Raw genomic sequence first — 16,348 nt, 5'->3', positions numbered from 1 at the left:
CGCACACACCATCCTACTGGTACCACAAAGCTGCTGCTGAAAGGAAAATATACTTACCTGCAGCATATATGGCCAGTATGGAGGTGCCTCTCGCGTTCTAACGCACACACCATCCATCTGGTTCGAGACAGCTGCACACCTCATAGGTGAGGTCTATAAGTACACAGATGAACTTGTAGACGGGTTGTAAACCAGAAGAGAGTGCCATAGAGTCGATCTCATCTTTCATATGTAGTTGTGTCCTGGAGATGTTATTATAACAGTTGCCTCATCATTGCTGTTAAGGATTTGCTTTTTTATGTTCTCCTTCTGAAGCTCAGTTGGCTTTGAAAAACTTGTACCTGAGCTGGACAGCCTCTGCTTCTTAGTGGAATGAAACCTAACTTGGTGTTCGATTTTCTTGTTTGCAGGCTCCCTTGATGTGTGGGGCATTTCTTGCTTCTTAGTGCCTTCATAAATCTTCAGTACAGGGTCCAAAAGCTTGCTGGCCTTGTTGTGCACTTCTTGAGGAATTTCTTGCTCTGCGACATACTCTTTGAGCAATTCCATCTTGGCCAAGACCAAGTCAGATTTTGTCATGCTTGTAGAGGCTTCTGCTGTTTGAACACTTTCCAAAATGTGGAAAGTCTCGCTTGCCTTTGAATTGGATGACACTGCTTCAGTAGCTTTCAGGATCTTCTGATCTCTTCCTTCAGGTGCGCCAGCGATGACCACACAGTGAATGTGTTTGCAGATCGTCAAGCTCATTCGGTGCTCCTCACAATCACATGAATAGCTATGCACACACACCATGCACTCGCTGCACTTCAGAGGGCAGCAGGCACTATCTTTCTCTTTTGAAATCCTGTATGTGAGGCCTCTTGTGGACTGGGATTGCACAGTCCATGTTCCATCTTCATTCCTCTTGGCAGGCGTAGTAATTGCCACAGCAGATCTGTGGTTCTTCTCGATCCGGCTCATCTTGCTCGTTCTCTTTGCTTTCACAATGTGTTGTACCCACTTCATCAAAGACTCGTATGTCATGTCCATCAGTGCAGTGATGAGCCTGTCAACACGATGATTCTTCTTACCTTCCAGGAAACTATGCTTTAAAGTCCTGTGCATCCTTTCAAGATACATGTTTGTGTTGATGCCAAGTCCAGTTCGAAAACTGTAGGCCCACATCTCCAGGCGGTGAGCATAATTTCCTCTGAAGTACTGAATAAACTCCTGAAGCCTGGGATCTTTGTTGGCAAGAAATGACTCGAGAAGCTCAGCCACTTCGTCCTTTTTTGGGCACTCTATCAGTGTACGAACAGCATGGTAAACATCTACTGCGAGTTCTTTTCCTTTTATCTTCTCAGAAATCCTTCGCTTCCAGTTTTTGTCCACATTCCATGTGCAGAGTAGTCGATGTTGAGGTGGGCTCATGACTGTTGACCAGGCCTTGAAGTATTCGGATGCATCATCTGTCATGAAAGTTCTAGCTGACAGGGCTCCTGTGGAGGACTTCAGGGATTCAAAGAATGCTGATAGGGTTTTCTCATTAATCGTGCTGCAGATGAAGTAAGATATAGGCAATCCTGCTCCATATTCATCCAGCAGCAGAACAGTCACCAGTTCAAATTGGTACCCCGTTGTTCCATGTGTGGAATCAACACAGACTGTTCCTGTACCTAGAACTTTCAGCAGCTCTTCCTGTGGCTCCGTCATTAAGGCAAGAGCAAAGTTTTTTGTACTAAAGGTATTCGTTGGGTCAACAACTGCCTGCTCTTTGTACAAGAGAACAACAGGTTGCCCCTTGTTCCTCATGCTTTGCACCCATATGCTTACACTCACAGCATCATTATCATGACATCTTTCAGGAACTGTGAGGTTATATTGCCGCTTGATGTTGTGCAAGTCCATGCGATTTGTCAAATGCAGAGGAGTTAGCTTGCTTGTCACCGATTCCCTTATTTTCTTCAATATTGTCCTCATGGGCACTCCTTTCGAAAGGTCATCCGCAATGCTTGCCCTTTCCTGGTCAGTCATACTCAGGTGTTCAACCTCTGCATCATGCCCATAATGCGCCCTTTGGTACGATACCTTGACAGTACCCTCGTCTCTAGTAACGATCAGAAAAGAAAGGCATGTCCTGCCGCTCCTGCAGCTTCCCTGACTTTTCATCGCACGAGTCTTGTTGCCTCGACCTGGTCGTGCCACTCCTGACCTGTTGCAAGCGTAGTAGGTCCTCGTACATCCGTTGGTGAGCCTTTTTTCACCTGTGGATATTACGAACTTGCACACCTGGCTCGCTTCCTCCTGTCCTTTCCAATCATGGAACTCTGTAAAATGCATAAAAAATACTTTAGAAAATATTGTGTAGAAAGGTGTTAAAACTGAAGGCACTGTCATTGTCAGTGACGAATGAACAATGCTTGAAAAATATTCGAAAAACATGGAGGATTATGTGCACCATAATTTCATGTATACACTGTACATACCAAAAAGCGGAACTTTGTACCTTGCAGAAAATACAGCATTCAAATGCCCAATTCAACAATATCACGAAGGTTTGCGATACTTGCGCTATATGCTTCTGTTGCCATCACCTGGCTCAATATCTGCACGCGTGTTTGCTATGTGGCCCTAGTTACTATCTCGTAATACCCACTTTAACGCTGAAGCATGCAATTGCGTGGTGGAATCCTGGAATGCGATCCCCTCGTGTTATCGTTATTGTCTTGTGGACGTGTGCGCCCGATGAATAAAGTAATATCAAAGGTATTGAAGGCAATGATATCAGTGTGTTTTTAAGGGAGTATGGTAGGGTAACCCTCCACCAAAAATCAAATTTGGAATTTTGGCACAGAAAAATCGACTACACTATGCGGAACAGTCCTGCGGAAGCGCGGCCTCGAGCGCCCGCTCAAAGCGGTTTAAATGAAGGCTACAAGGGTAGACGTGCGGGCTAGTTGGTGCTGCACACTTGTTTTAAACAGCGCAAAAGACACGGACACAGGAGGGACACACAAGACACACACAGCGCGGTTCAGATGTCGCGCCGAAATGTGCCGCGCGCCCTGGCGTGTAAAAGTGGCAAGTGGAGTTCGGAGGCCGGTTTGTTTATCGTTGTTTTTCGCGGTTTTCTTCATTATGGCGTGTTTTTTTTTTGCTTGTGTGTGTGTATGTATGGCAAGTAAACGGTGCATACTAAAAGATAATGTATTGTTGGAAATATTTACTTTTACAGCAGATATGCAGCTAGTGGTGCTCTTGTAGCGTGTTTCGTCTTTGTTATTGTTTGCATAGGTCGTGATCGCTTATGCACCTTTTTCGAACCTCAAACGTAGTACTTGCCCAGAAGATGGCACGATCAAAAATGGCAGATGGCAAATGGGGCAAAAAGAGAACATTAAAAAAATAATCGCTTCACTAGCAAGAAGGACAGTGGTAAACCGGCACGATAAAGCGCAAGCTTCACGAAACCTGGTGAGAGGATCGGTGGTGATTCCTTCGATGTAGACGGCTCAAGTACAACTGGCTACGTCTCATCGACTTTTCTCTTCCCTGCAGCTTCATGCAAGATGTTGCTGTGAACAACATATCTAATACACGTGCAGCAGGGGATTCCTCCTTTCTGTTTTGTTCATACGCTTCGATCAGTGATTTGATGCTCCCCTGCTCCACGTGTTTTATAAATACTGTCGAAAATCGTACTCGAATATAACAACTTCGAATTCATCAATCAACACTATTCACAAATTAACGGCACAGCCATGGGTACAAGGATGGCCCACACCTACGTCAACATCTTCATGCATAGTAATAAGTCTAAATTTTTGAAAGATTGTCCCATTAAGCCCACCCTATACAAACGCTACTTGGATGACATCTTTTTAATTTGGACTGACACACCTCGTCCACCCCAACATATCTTTCACTTACACGTGCGCCCACACCACAATTAACTTCCTAGATGTTGAGATTTTGGTAAACGAAAGCTCACTCACCACCAGTAAACCGACGGACCGTCAACAATACGTACACTTCCAAAGCTGCCATCCTCGTCACTCTAAAACAAGCATCCCATACTCTCAGGCACATCGATCTAAAGGAATATGTTCCCAAGATGAAGACTTCGTAAAAAATTCCAAACGCATGCAAGAAGTCCTCATTAAGCAGCGATACCCGTCGCCATTGCCGACGATGCCATTCAAAGGACATCTAAACCCAACCGAGAGCAAATACTGGAGTGACGTCGATACAGCGAGCAAACAGACCATCAGGCAAATCTCGTACTCCCCTTCACCAGTAACCAGCCGCCTAACGTACGTAAACAAAATCTTCAAAAAAACATTTCAACATTCTCAAACAAAGCGAGCTAGCGCCTCGCCAAAATTTTCACTGCTCTCCCTCATGCAGTCTACAGACGACCGAAAAACATTCGAAACATTCTAATACACTCAGTCACATAAAGAGCCGGTTTTGGGGTGTCGACCTTGTGGAAAAAGTAGATTCCAGGTCTGCAAACACATTACAAACATCAAGCTGTGAAATAAGCACAGCTTCAGGATTCAAATGGAAAATTAATGACAACTCTGATTGGGATTTATGCAACGTAATATACCTCCTAGGATGCAGTGTGTGCAGTACGCAGTACATTGGGCAGACCGTTAACTTTATACGAATTCGCTTTAATAACCACCGCGCGCATATTTTATCCCTACCTCCCCTTGTTAAAACACATATATTAATGAGAAAAACGACCCATTTGATGCAATTAAGTTAACAGTCCTACAGGGTGGGTTCCACAACAAAGAGATCTCGAGCAACGCGAGTCGTACTTTATTTACAAATTTAATAACAATTCCTCACGGCATTAATGAAAGTCCGGGTGTATTGACCTCCATCGCCCCTTGCAGAGCCAATGCTGACCTTAGGAATTCCGGCGCGACAAACCTCGGTCGTTTGTCGCCAGCGGCATCTATTTCAAGCTTCGCTGCCCGCTTACACAAAGCTCTGAATTCATCCCCCACCCCTGTCTTGCCAGTTCGACGCACCACCTTGCCGAGCGGGGTGCAATTGAAGAACCAAGAACCCTTGATGGGCACAAAAGAAAAATACTAGAAAAAGGAGAAAGAAATAAAGAGAAAAAGAAAAACGCTTTGTCCCCTGCCGCCCAGCGAGCTTGCGCGGGAGGCCAGCCCGGGGGAAAAATGGAATAACGAGGGGAGGGAGGGCATCCGGGCCCTCAAAGCAACAATAACAGACTTTGGCGGAGTCCCGGAGCAGATAAGAATCATAGATGCATGTACTGCCCGTGCCGCCGGCCAAAACGAGCAAACAAATAAACAATAAATTCAGACAGGGCAGGAGACGTTCCAGGAGCGTCTTCGGTACGAATAGTGAAGGCGGAATCAGCGGCGCAGTTAGCTTAACTACACACACGTGCACTGTGCATGAAACACACACACAAAAGAAAAAGAAAAAAGGCGGCAAAACATACGTGTTCGCGAAAGTGTCCTGTGGGGGGGTAAAGGTGAATGGCAGGAGCATTTAATCAAGGGTTCTTGGTTCTTCAATTGCACCCCGCTCGACAAGGTGGTACGTCGAACTGGGAAGACAGGGGTGGGGGATGAATTATGAGCTTTGTGTAAGCGGACGGGCAGCGAAGCTTGAAAAAGATGCCGCTGGCGGCAAACGACCGAGGTTTGACGCGCCGGCACTCCTAAGGTCAGCACTGGCTCTGAAAGGGGCGATGGAGGTCAATAAACCCGGACTTTCATTAATGCCGTGAGGAATTGTTACAAATTTGTAAATAAAGTACGGCTCCCGTTGCTCTCTTTGTTGTGGAACCCACCCTGTAGGACTGTGAACTTAATTGCATCAAATGGGTCGTTTTTCTCATTAATATATGTGTTTTGACAGGGGGATGATGGGTAGGAATAAGATATTTACTTATGCAAGAGTGACTAGCTATGCGCAAAAATTTCCGTGTTTCAATTTTCAAAACTGCGAACTTTGACCGCAGCGTCCCGGACAAATAATTCCAACTCCCGACCGCGTTTTTAAATTCATTCTAAACGGGGTACGTGTTTACTGGTACCTGCAGTGGTCGGCTGCGCAACTATATATATAAGCTATCGCGTGCAGCTGTCAGATTATAAAAGAAAATCCGCACAAAACAAAAATTACGCAGCAACGGGCTGTGGCGAATGATTGCGCGCAATATTTTTTCGCGGGTTAGTGCTAACGAACAGTTTTGTTTTAAATCACGAGAGTTGTATCAAAAGCCTTTATATGTCGTCATTAATTACGATAGGTACGACGACACAGTGAATAGGAGTTTATATAGACTGTCGTCCTTCAAAGACCCAATGCTTTTCTCCTCCAAAACGTCGTGCAGAAAAAAACCGGACCGCCAAATTTTGACATGGTTGTACGAAATTTCTGCACTAACGAAAGCTATGAGTGTAGTCTCCTGCATGTAGAGAATGTAGAATACAAGGAAAAATTATAATATGTATGCTCTAGGTCAGGTTCATAGTCCTACAGCACTCGATTGTAAATGCAGGCACTCGACGGAGCGCTGATAGACGGGCGTGGTCACCTGTAGGCGCATTTGCGTGGCTTTGCATGGATAGTACGTGTTTAACCTCTCAGGTCTGCAAAAGCTGTATCGGGTCCGCCAGGCAGTGGCGATTATAATAAATGCACAACGAAGCGCGCCGTTCGAGCGCACTAAAATAATACACCAGCAGTTCAAGGATATCATATATAATAAAAATATAGAAACGCGCATGCAGTGCGTGAAAGCGCGGCGCATCAGGTGCGCTTTTTGAACCCGCGCGCGCTGTCAAAAACGTGGGCAATTCCGAGAAAAACCTAGGGAAAATATGTCTCTTCCCAACCGGACACGACGTCATTAAAAGTCACGTGACCATGACGTCACGTGACGTTTTAGGCGTGACGTCACATTTTGTTTGACCAATCAGCGTTTCCAGCCCACCTGCACCGAAACGCTTGTGCAGCCACGACGTCACGGGCACACTTCCGGTAGCCGTGAAAATCGTCAGAAGCGTTTGCGGGTCGGTAGGCTGGAAACGCCGATTGGTCGATGGGATGCGTGTCTGCGTGACGTTTTTTTCGCTTCGCCCTCGTTCTCAACCGGATGTGGGGTCGCCGCGCCTCTCTCGGCCTGTCCCTAGAGGGCCTAGGGAATCGCTAGGGCTGGCCGGCCGGCCGCCGGGCGTGCATGGTCAAAGCCTCCTAGAATACTTTCAGGCCTGCGCACTCGCTCCGTGACGTCACGCACCTTGACCGAGCAGTGCGGGAAAGCATCTGCCGGCGTCGCGCGCAGTGCATGCGGCACGCATAGCTCTAAACATCTAAACATCTAAACTTTTTTAATTTTCTCTCTTGAGCTGCGGCCTTCTTAGCCGTTAGCAGGTCCGTCTTCATCTGGACGTAATTTTTCATGTAGGTGTTCGTGGCAGCCCACAAAATGTTGGAAATCACTTTGTCCGGGTGATGTCCGTTGCAGCAAACATCCAACTCTTCGTCATCGCTCAACAAGTGCTTCAGTAAGCAAAGGAGCTGCTCTCTCTGATGGCGTGTGGAATGGAACTGCGCGGCGTTTTCTTTTGTCGTCAATTTTTCAAGCACAATTTCTGTGTGCAGAACAGCGTTCACAACGACAGGCTGCGGAAATTTGAGCGCTCCTCTAGTGAGCCCTTGAATTAGACAGTTCTCGTCCGGTGGAATGTCCCTGTCCTCTCTAGTCAGGTTTCTTGCACAAGCTTCGCAAGGAAGTTTGTTCAAGGCGGCGTGGGCGCAGAAACCAGCTATGTAAATTATTGCGGGCAAACTTTGTTTCTTTGAATTGATGTCATCCCATGTAACCGTGATGTTGTATTGGTCTTGCAATTTTCTGCCTTCAAATGTGATGGTGCTGGACTCTGAGAGTTCTTTCATATCTGGAAATACCAGTGAGTCTTGAAGACGCAGTTTGGTTTCCGACTCAAATATTTGCTGAACAGAAATATGATAATTGGATCCAGCAAGCCGGCGGTAACGTCCAAACCTGCTCTCCAAACTATCTGTTTGAAATTTCCCCAGCAAGACATATTCAAAATTAAGCTCTTCGAGACAGTACCTGCTGAGTTCTATCAACGCATATGATGTCAGCCGGAGTGCTGCATGAGTTTCTGGAGTCAGTGAACCAGAACGGCTGCCACTCATCTTCAGGTCATTCCATGTGTCCAACCAGTCTACAAATTCACCAAGAAATTGCAGCTGCACACCAGTCATGTTTCTGACAGGCTCCTGATAAGGATCTCTGAGGTGTCGGCCCTTTGATGGTGTTTTTGTGTTCACGATGCACCACCACCTGTGTATTAAATCAATGAACTCCGGAGTATCAGCGGCATAAGGAAAGCCGGGTTTCGTACCGGGAGTCTTCAGAGCTTGTGCTACAAAAGGATTGATTACTTTGAGCGCAAGTTTCACATTTTGACGCTCAATATTTATTGGGTTCAAGGCCTTGTATGTTAGTCCATAGGCAAATTTAGACAGGTTGTGTCGCTCTGAAGTATACAGGTCCCGAAGCGTCTGAAACGAAGCTTTTTTTATGTCAAGCTTTGATTCTGTGCTTTTAAACTCTGGATAAAGAAAAGATGTATCTGGATTTTTTTGATTGAGCCAATTGTTCCTAATGCACTTTAACAGGTGCACAGGATCCACCGCAAAAAACAACGGCCGTGCATTGTCTGCCGGATGAGGATACACTATGTCAATTGCTTTTTTCTTGGAAAATAATGACATTACTTTTCTGTTTATAGAATTGTTATCGCTTACAACCGCAATAACCTTGAGACCGGCTTTTTCAAGCCCTAAAATAACCTTTTTGAGGACTTCATGCAAGTCACTTGCCTCAATGCTGAAAACTGGCAAGATATGTGCCACATCTTTGTGTCCAGAAAGCAACGACTGCGTCATAAATACGTGCGCAGCTTTGGCAGCTTCAGAGGAGTTGGATGCTGTTCCCGTGAGGGAACCTCCCTTATACTCAAAATATTGCTGTATATGGATCTCATCCATCATAAGTGTTACCGTCCTCTCATGGGGTTTCAGAAGATTTGCTTTTTTGTTATATAACTTAAAAAACCCTGATCACTTTGGTCTGCCGCAGGGCTAACGTTGTATTTGTTACAGAGTCTGGTGATTGTACAGGGATGAGGCAAGATCAATTTTCCAGAGCTGCGAACAAATTTGTACGCATGTGGGGAAATTGTGAAAAATATGCTTGACAAGATGACAAGCTCTGAAGAATATCTAAATGCAGTCCGTTCTCTGTTGAGCAGATGAAGCTGTTCTTTTAGAAATCTTAGGGTTTCCATCTTTTCCACTGGCAGAAGGTCATCACTTGAAAGATCATCAAGAAGAGAAAAAAGTAATTGAAAGCAGGCTTTCAGTTTTTCATCTTTCTCGCAACGGTCGGGTGCTTTGAACTGCTGCACTCTTTTGAGGACGGATTCCAAACTGCGCATGTCTTCATGTCTGTCGGGAACTGTCATTTCACCACCGCGCAGCTCAACTTTTCTCCAAAAGGCTGACACCTTCAACGAATTATTTACTACCACGGAGCGTTCGATTTCTGGGGGCGCTGAATTCTCGTTGACGTGAAAGAATGCTACGGCGGCGTCAGTTTTTCGCATCACCCAGAAGTCTGAGACGTGAAGACCTTCAAGGAGAGACAGAAGTTGCCCATACGACGAGACTTTGTTCCTGCGCTCCTCTTCTTCATGTGTCGCAAGTGACATATCGATGGCGTCTTGCAGACGAGTTGCTTCGCGTCGTCTCCGTTTTGCATCGGGCTCCTCGCGAATCGGTGCAGAATTAGACAAGTATGATGCGCAATTTGGCAGTATCGTAGGTACCGCGTCAGGAGTGAGTCGGGTGAGGTTCATCGCAACTTCTATTGTCTTTCCATCAGCATCTGTGTACGATGTTGTAGACCGGAGGTATTCGGGCTTAAAATGGAGCTCGCACACCTGCATAAAAGAGGAATGTTCCCTTTGAGTATATGAAATTTTTCTACGTCCTGTTTTCTTTTTTTCTTTTGCGATGTAAGTGCTGTTGTTACTACCACAGATTGGCTAATTACTGCTATTGGTGCTGCTTATAAGTGCTGCTGTATGTCAGTTAACTGCCATCAACTGCAGCACGCCGTGTATCGAACTGGTTGCATGCCGTATGCTTAATGCATCCGAATGTATATTATCATTTGACATTAACAGTGATTGACATATGGGAAAATTATATTACCTTTGGATCCCGCAGTGTGTCGATGTCCAAATCATCACGCCGGATGGCCTGCTTCCATTTCATCCTCCGGTCGTCTTTTGGGAATGAAAAGACACGGACCTTCGGACCGCCGTCATAATTTCCACGGCAGTTCGGCACGCAACAGCGGCCCATCCTGGACTGCCGGAACTTTCACTGACACTTTCACGACGCAGATATGCAGCACACAACACACGTTTGCAGAAGGAAATCAGACCACGCTACGAAAAGAAACACGTGCTTAGCTTCAGAGTCAAGCTGCCGTGACAGGACACTGCACGCAGCACGTGTGTACTGACAAGCCTAGGCGGTAGTGCACCAACTTGTTTGACCGGTCACCCTACCGCCCGACCGGTCAAGGTGGGGTGACGTCAAAGGGTGCGAGGAGGAAAGTGCGGAGGCCTTAAAAAATTCGAGGAGGCTTTGGAATGGTCCGCGGGCATTCCCTTCGTGACCCTAGGCGGAGGCGCGCGCGTTTCGGGAGCTGTCCAGGTATCGCTTTTTTGCGTGGTGCGCTCGTCGGCGACAGCCAGCTGAAATTTCTGTACAGTTCTCGCTTCCACGACATTACGACGACCCGCATAAAGGTACGCATTTTATCTCAAATTTCTCTTCATGTAGTGCTGTACCGCTTACCTACATGCCTTGCGCATTCCAGGACCTCGTTTTACTGCTGCAGGTGCACGTGGGTAGTGTCGTGCTGGTGTTCAAAGTTTTGCCACGCCATTACGACGACCCACATAAGGCGCGGTTTGAGGACCGCCGGCGCCGCCAGCTGAACCGCCGTCTGCCAGTGCAGTGCAGCTTTGCTTAATTGCTTAGAGACTTTTCGCGTTTTGTCGAAATCGACGGCAGCTGTGAAAATTTACACATCAGACCTCGCTACAGCATTATCCCAGCGTAGCGCGCCTTTGTTTCTTTGCGTTGGCAAGCGTTAGAAGCGCGCGCCGTCTCGCGCTTTGTCCAAGTCGGCTCTAAAACTCGCGCTAGGCCTCGTTGCCGGGTTGACAAAGTGCATGGCTTTGTTCTCTTCAATGGCAAGCCTCTGCCACTACAGTCGGCGCCCTTAATTTTATGATCGCTGTCAGCTTCAACAGCAAGTCCAAGAAAAGTTATGACGATCGCGTGGTGTGGAAATCGGCGGTAGAGACAAAAAACTCGTGCTTGTAGCTACAGGCTTACCCAGCTCCAGTGCGCCTTTGTTTATTTCCGTACCGACTACTCGCGCTTTGTAGAAATCGACGCCAGCCGTGAAAGTTATATTAGACCTCGCTAGAGCATTAGCCCAGCGCAGCGCGCCTTCGTTTCTTTGCGTTCTAACTTGTATGCAGCACACCTTTGTTTGCTCGTTACTTCTGTTCTTTTCAGTCGTTTCCTGAATCAGTCCAAAGAGCCGGGCTAGGTGGATGATTGTTCGCCGTCAATGGAACCACGTGGCGATCGCACTGCATACAGCACGACTTTGATACATGTGTTTTTTGAATAAAAACATCAGATGTCGAAGGTCATGGTCGTGTCCGAGGATTGCTTCGACAGCTGGGGCCGGATCCTGCGGCGGTTCCTTTGGAGAACCGTTCTTTTGCAGGGTGACGTCAAATTGACGTAAGCGAGGGCGGGGCCAGCAGGTCAGGAGGAAGAGGGGAAAGACACCGGCCAATCGGCGAGCGCGCCAGCTTGCGGAAGTTCACGTCACAAAAATAAGACAGACGTGAGCACACCAATTTTCGATATATAAAAACATGAATAGTCCAATCGTTAATTATGCTTGCTTTGAACAATGTATGTAGTAATGAACACATTAAAACGGTAAGTCTCCAAAGCCCGGTCGTAAGACAATACATATATACAGCAGCACACATTTTTAATAGACTATCGAGGTCAACATGCATTAACTCCCTCTGAATACATAATGAACAGCGTCAATTTTCTGTTTTGACTGTCCACAAAAAAGTCACCTGGTAGAAGGTCTGCGATTTACATTGAGCGACATGTTTAGAAAATGCTAAATAGATGATCTGCTCAAAATGTTCTCGCAAATATGGCTTCAATGCATTACAGTGTGAAATATTGTGAATGTTCATGGACTGAATTTGTCTGGTTCTGAGATCTAATCTGTTTGTGTTTCATTTATTTTTGCTTTGCTGCAACACTCATGTGACTAGTTGAGATTATTTATGTTGAGAGAAAAATCACAATACCGATATTCATTGTGCTCATCTTGTGCATTCAGGATAGCAGTCCACCATCTTCCGCTGCACAGTCGCTGGAGGGGAGCACTTCTTATCCCCAGTGCACTTCCCCATCAGCTGCTGATGTGCAGCCCGTGATGTGCAGCGCACAGCCTGCTGCCCAAGTCACGCCCTTTCAGCGGCAGTCCCTGTCCCAACGTATTTCTGTTGGGGAACATCCAGGGACGAGTGGCTCGTCGCGTAAGTTCAACCATGTGCATGACTTGTTACTATAGTGGTTACAAGCTTCCCTGCTGCACGTCATTGTGTACACTGCCATGCGATGAGATCTACACTGCAGCAATTGAGCACTGCAAGAATGTTTTTTCTGTGTATATTTGTAGGTTCAAGCCAGCAGGAGCGGCGCACACCAGCACGCGGGCCAGCTGCAGAAGATTTTCTTCCCAGCATAGTAGCTGGATATGAGAAGTCATTGGAGTTGGTTTCAGAGATCAAGTCTGTACGTACACGTTTTCCTGTTTACTACATTGCTGTTAGCAATGAAGAAGAATGCAAGGCCAGACGATGCTTAGCCCGGTGATGATGTTTTGCACTATGCACTATGTGCCGAACTGCTATGCAGAGTTCACAGAACTCATTAAAGAGCTAGCTAGGAGCATCGGCCTGGCTGCAGCTTGGCACATGCTGCGGATCACGATGTTGATGATTGATGTTGATTTATGTATTTCAATTTGGGACAGACATCTTAGCATAGTCTTGACAATAGCATGCAACCCGTGTATTAGCAAACTTTTGCACTACTTGTCTTGCATATGACTGTGAGCTAATATGTTGGTCCATGATATCGACATCCTTTTGTAAACAGGAGCTACAGCAGCTCAAAGATGATGTGGCAACGGTCGCCACAAGCTCACGCCAACTGGTCGAGACCGCCGTGGGCCAGTCTGCTGCCCTGCAACGCTTGGCTGCCGCAGCAGAGGCACAGGCTGAGTGCCAGGCACGCCAGGCCGCTGCGCTGGAACGCAGGACAGCAATTGCAGAGCAGCAGCTTAGCAACACGGTTGCATCCCAGGCACTCCTTGTTCCTGCAGCTGAGCGGCAAGTGATTGTAGGCCAGCTGATAGAGCAGAAACTACAGCGGCTTGCCGCAGTTAGTTGCCAATGATGATGCGGCACCTCCGGGAGGGCAGCAGCTGTAGTTAAACAGCAGCTTGTCGGTTTCATTTCTTATTGAAGTTTTATTATGCTATATTATCGAAAACAAAGTTAGTACAAATATTTGTTATATATATAGTCATGTCACTACCTCAATATTTTCCATTATCATGTTATTACTCTCATTTTACTTTAGTATGTTACTCAAGTTGACTGTGATAACTTCATGGTAGTGTGTTGCCATGATTAATGGCAATTCATTCATTTTATTTAACTACATCTTTTCACTGTATAATGTTTACCCAGCCAAAGACACTGCAATGATTTTGTAATGGTGTGCATTTACAAAGAGTATTTTTGTTCATTTTCTTTTTATACACACCGAAGTTTTTATTGGTGTACAGTGCAATAATTTTTAGTAGTGTGTAATGAACATTGACTGCATTTATTTCATTTACTCTACTGCTACCTTAGTCACACACTGTTATAATTTCATAACGATGCCCACCCAGAATGATTACCTTCTGTTCATTTTACTGTGCTATTTCATGTTACTTTATTTTACATTATTTTTGTTTCACAGAACTCACAAAGTGTACTTTGCATATGTTGCCAAATGACTGGCAATCGTCGTAACTGTGATATTTTCCAACTGCTGACAGCTACGAGTCTTGTCATGGATTGCCAGCCAGTTTTACAAGGCTGCAGCTTCACGTAGTGACCTTTTACCGTGACAGTGCAACTTCTGCTGTGATTTTTCTGAATACAAAGGTCATCAATGCTACCATCTCTACATAACTGAATTGATGATGATTGATTTTTATGGCGCAAGGGCGTCTATGGCCAAAGAGCGCCCTGACACAAGTTTTTGATTACTCAAGGTGGGCTCAAAGACCAATTTTCGAAGCATTTCACCCCTTACTAGCCGAGCACCAGGCCAGGGGAAAGCTAGTACCCAATGTATCACCGGTGGGTACCTGGCGGCACTGGGGATCGAGCCCCACACCTCCCGCATGCGAGGCGGATGCTTAACCACTCGGCCACCGCTGCGGTCTATATAACTGAATTGTACTTGGACATTTCCCCATGAATTGAACAGTTCGATATAAGAAAGTAATTTTTTGATTGCGCACATTTTTCATTTTTACTTGAACGGTGCTTAGAAGGCCATATTGACAATGAATCATTTGCGCATAATAAACAACCGCAAGAATTGTGGCAGAATTAAGGTGTTTTATTTTCAAGCCCTTTATTTCTGCCACAACCGATAGAGGACACTAAAACCAAATCCTCGGAAGAGCTTGAAAAGCTTCTGGGTGCCATAACATTTTAGATTATAACAGCAGCAAGATTAACATGGCAATATGTAGAGAGGCAAAAAAGAATACAAGCACACATAATCAGAATACAAAACAATTTGTAGTGATAGAAGAAGTAATAATGATGTTTATTATCACCAAAAAATGCATTACAACACAAACAGGCCAGTCTGAGCCTTTAGCTCGTTTGCATGACCGTGCCCGAGTATGACACACATGGTGAATCAAGTACTACAATGACTCATGAGCATATCGAGGTCAAAGGGGGGAAAAAGGTGACAGGATATAGAAAACATGGTTACATTTGGCTAGTCTACTTAAAACAAAACAAACAATTGAAGACAAAAAGTGTTCAAGGTAGCTAATTTCACCATTGCTGCTTCAATCACTTCATATTCTCTCATATTCGGAGGTGTCAACCGCTGAATAAAATCAGTTATTTGTGCTTGTCATGTCGTGTTCTCTTTCTTGTGTCCTTTTTTGTGCACAAATTACCATGCTTTTACTAAAACTTTTCTAAGACCTAAAGGCAATCATGGTGTCCGCGTTTTAGGTCTTAAAAAAATTTTTAGTAGCACCTTAAGCCCAGTTTGCAGCATTGTGCCAACTGTATACTGATTACTGTGTGCTGTGCGATTTTGTTAAGGTAACCAATGATCGTTAAGAGTAACAGAGTGGATTCCAAACGAAGGCAAGAGTAGCAGGGGGAGGCACAAGGCTACATGGGCGGATGAGATTAGGAAGTTTGTGGGGTTAAAGTGGCAGCAGCTGGCACAAGATCTGGTTATTTGGAGAACTATGGGAGGGGCCTTTGCCCTGCAGTGGGCATAAAGCTGATGATGATGACAATGTGCGATGTGAGTGTAGTACATTAAAAAAAATTCTAGTAGGTCAATATTAATTTGGAGCACTCCACTACGATGTGTCGCATAGCCCATGTGCAGCTTCAGCTCATTAAACCCCCATACACAGCATACCTTGTCCATTTAAGTTGTGCTAGCATTTCTGAATAATTAATGAGACTAATAGAAACTATTAATGACCCATATTTTGTTAGGCTATGGCAAATGACTTTATGAATTAAAATCTTACCTATTGGGAAGAAAGACACACCTTTCTATTTACTGGATTAGGATGAGGCTAAAAACAAACTGTCATCTCAAGACGAGTTGTTCAGTGTGTCGGTGATGGTATTCCATGATTACAGTGTGATCAACTACACACTGGAGAAAGGATACAACACAGCACTGTGCTGTAGCTTTTCTCCTCTGTCTTGTCCATTACGCTGCAATTAGTGTAGTCATTAGTGTGACGGGTGCCGTCGCTGCCTGGCCAGCTGCCTTGTTAACTGCCGACGTACTCACCTGAGATGTGCAG

At 45.6% G+C, this 16,348-nt stretch overlaps 1 long non-coding RNA gene and 1 pseudogene across 1 annotated transcript in view; both read right to left on the bottom strand.

Moving 5' to 3' along the window:
* The window catches only part of LOC144095054 (uncharacterized), a 91,396-nt gene that overhangs the window by 10,890 nt on the left and 64,158 nt on the right, over positions 1-16,348 (bottom strand). The window lies entirely within an intron of this gene.
* LOC144095052 (uncharacterized) lies at positions 7,075-10,724 on the bottom strand (annotated as a pseudogene).

This window comes from Amblyomma americanum, chromosome 6 (assembly GCF_052857255.1).
Source record: "Amblyomma americanum isolate KBUSLIRL-KWMA chromosome 6, ASM5285725v1, whole genome shotgun sequence".
Taxonomy (NCBI): Eukaryota; Metazoa; Arthropoda; class Arachnida; order Ixodida; family Ixodidae; genus Amblyomma; species Amblyomma americanum.
This window is presented reverse-complemented; position numbering and strand designations above follow the sequence as displayed.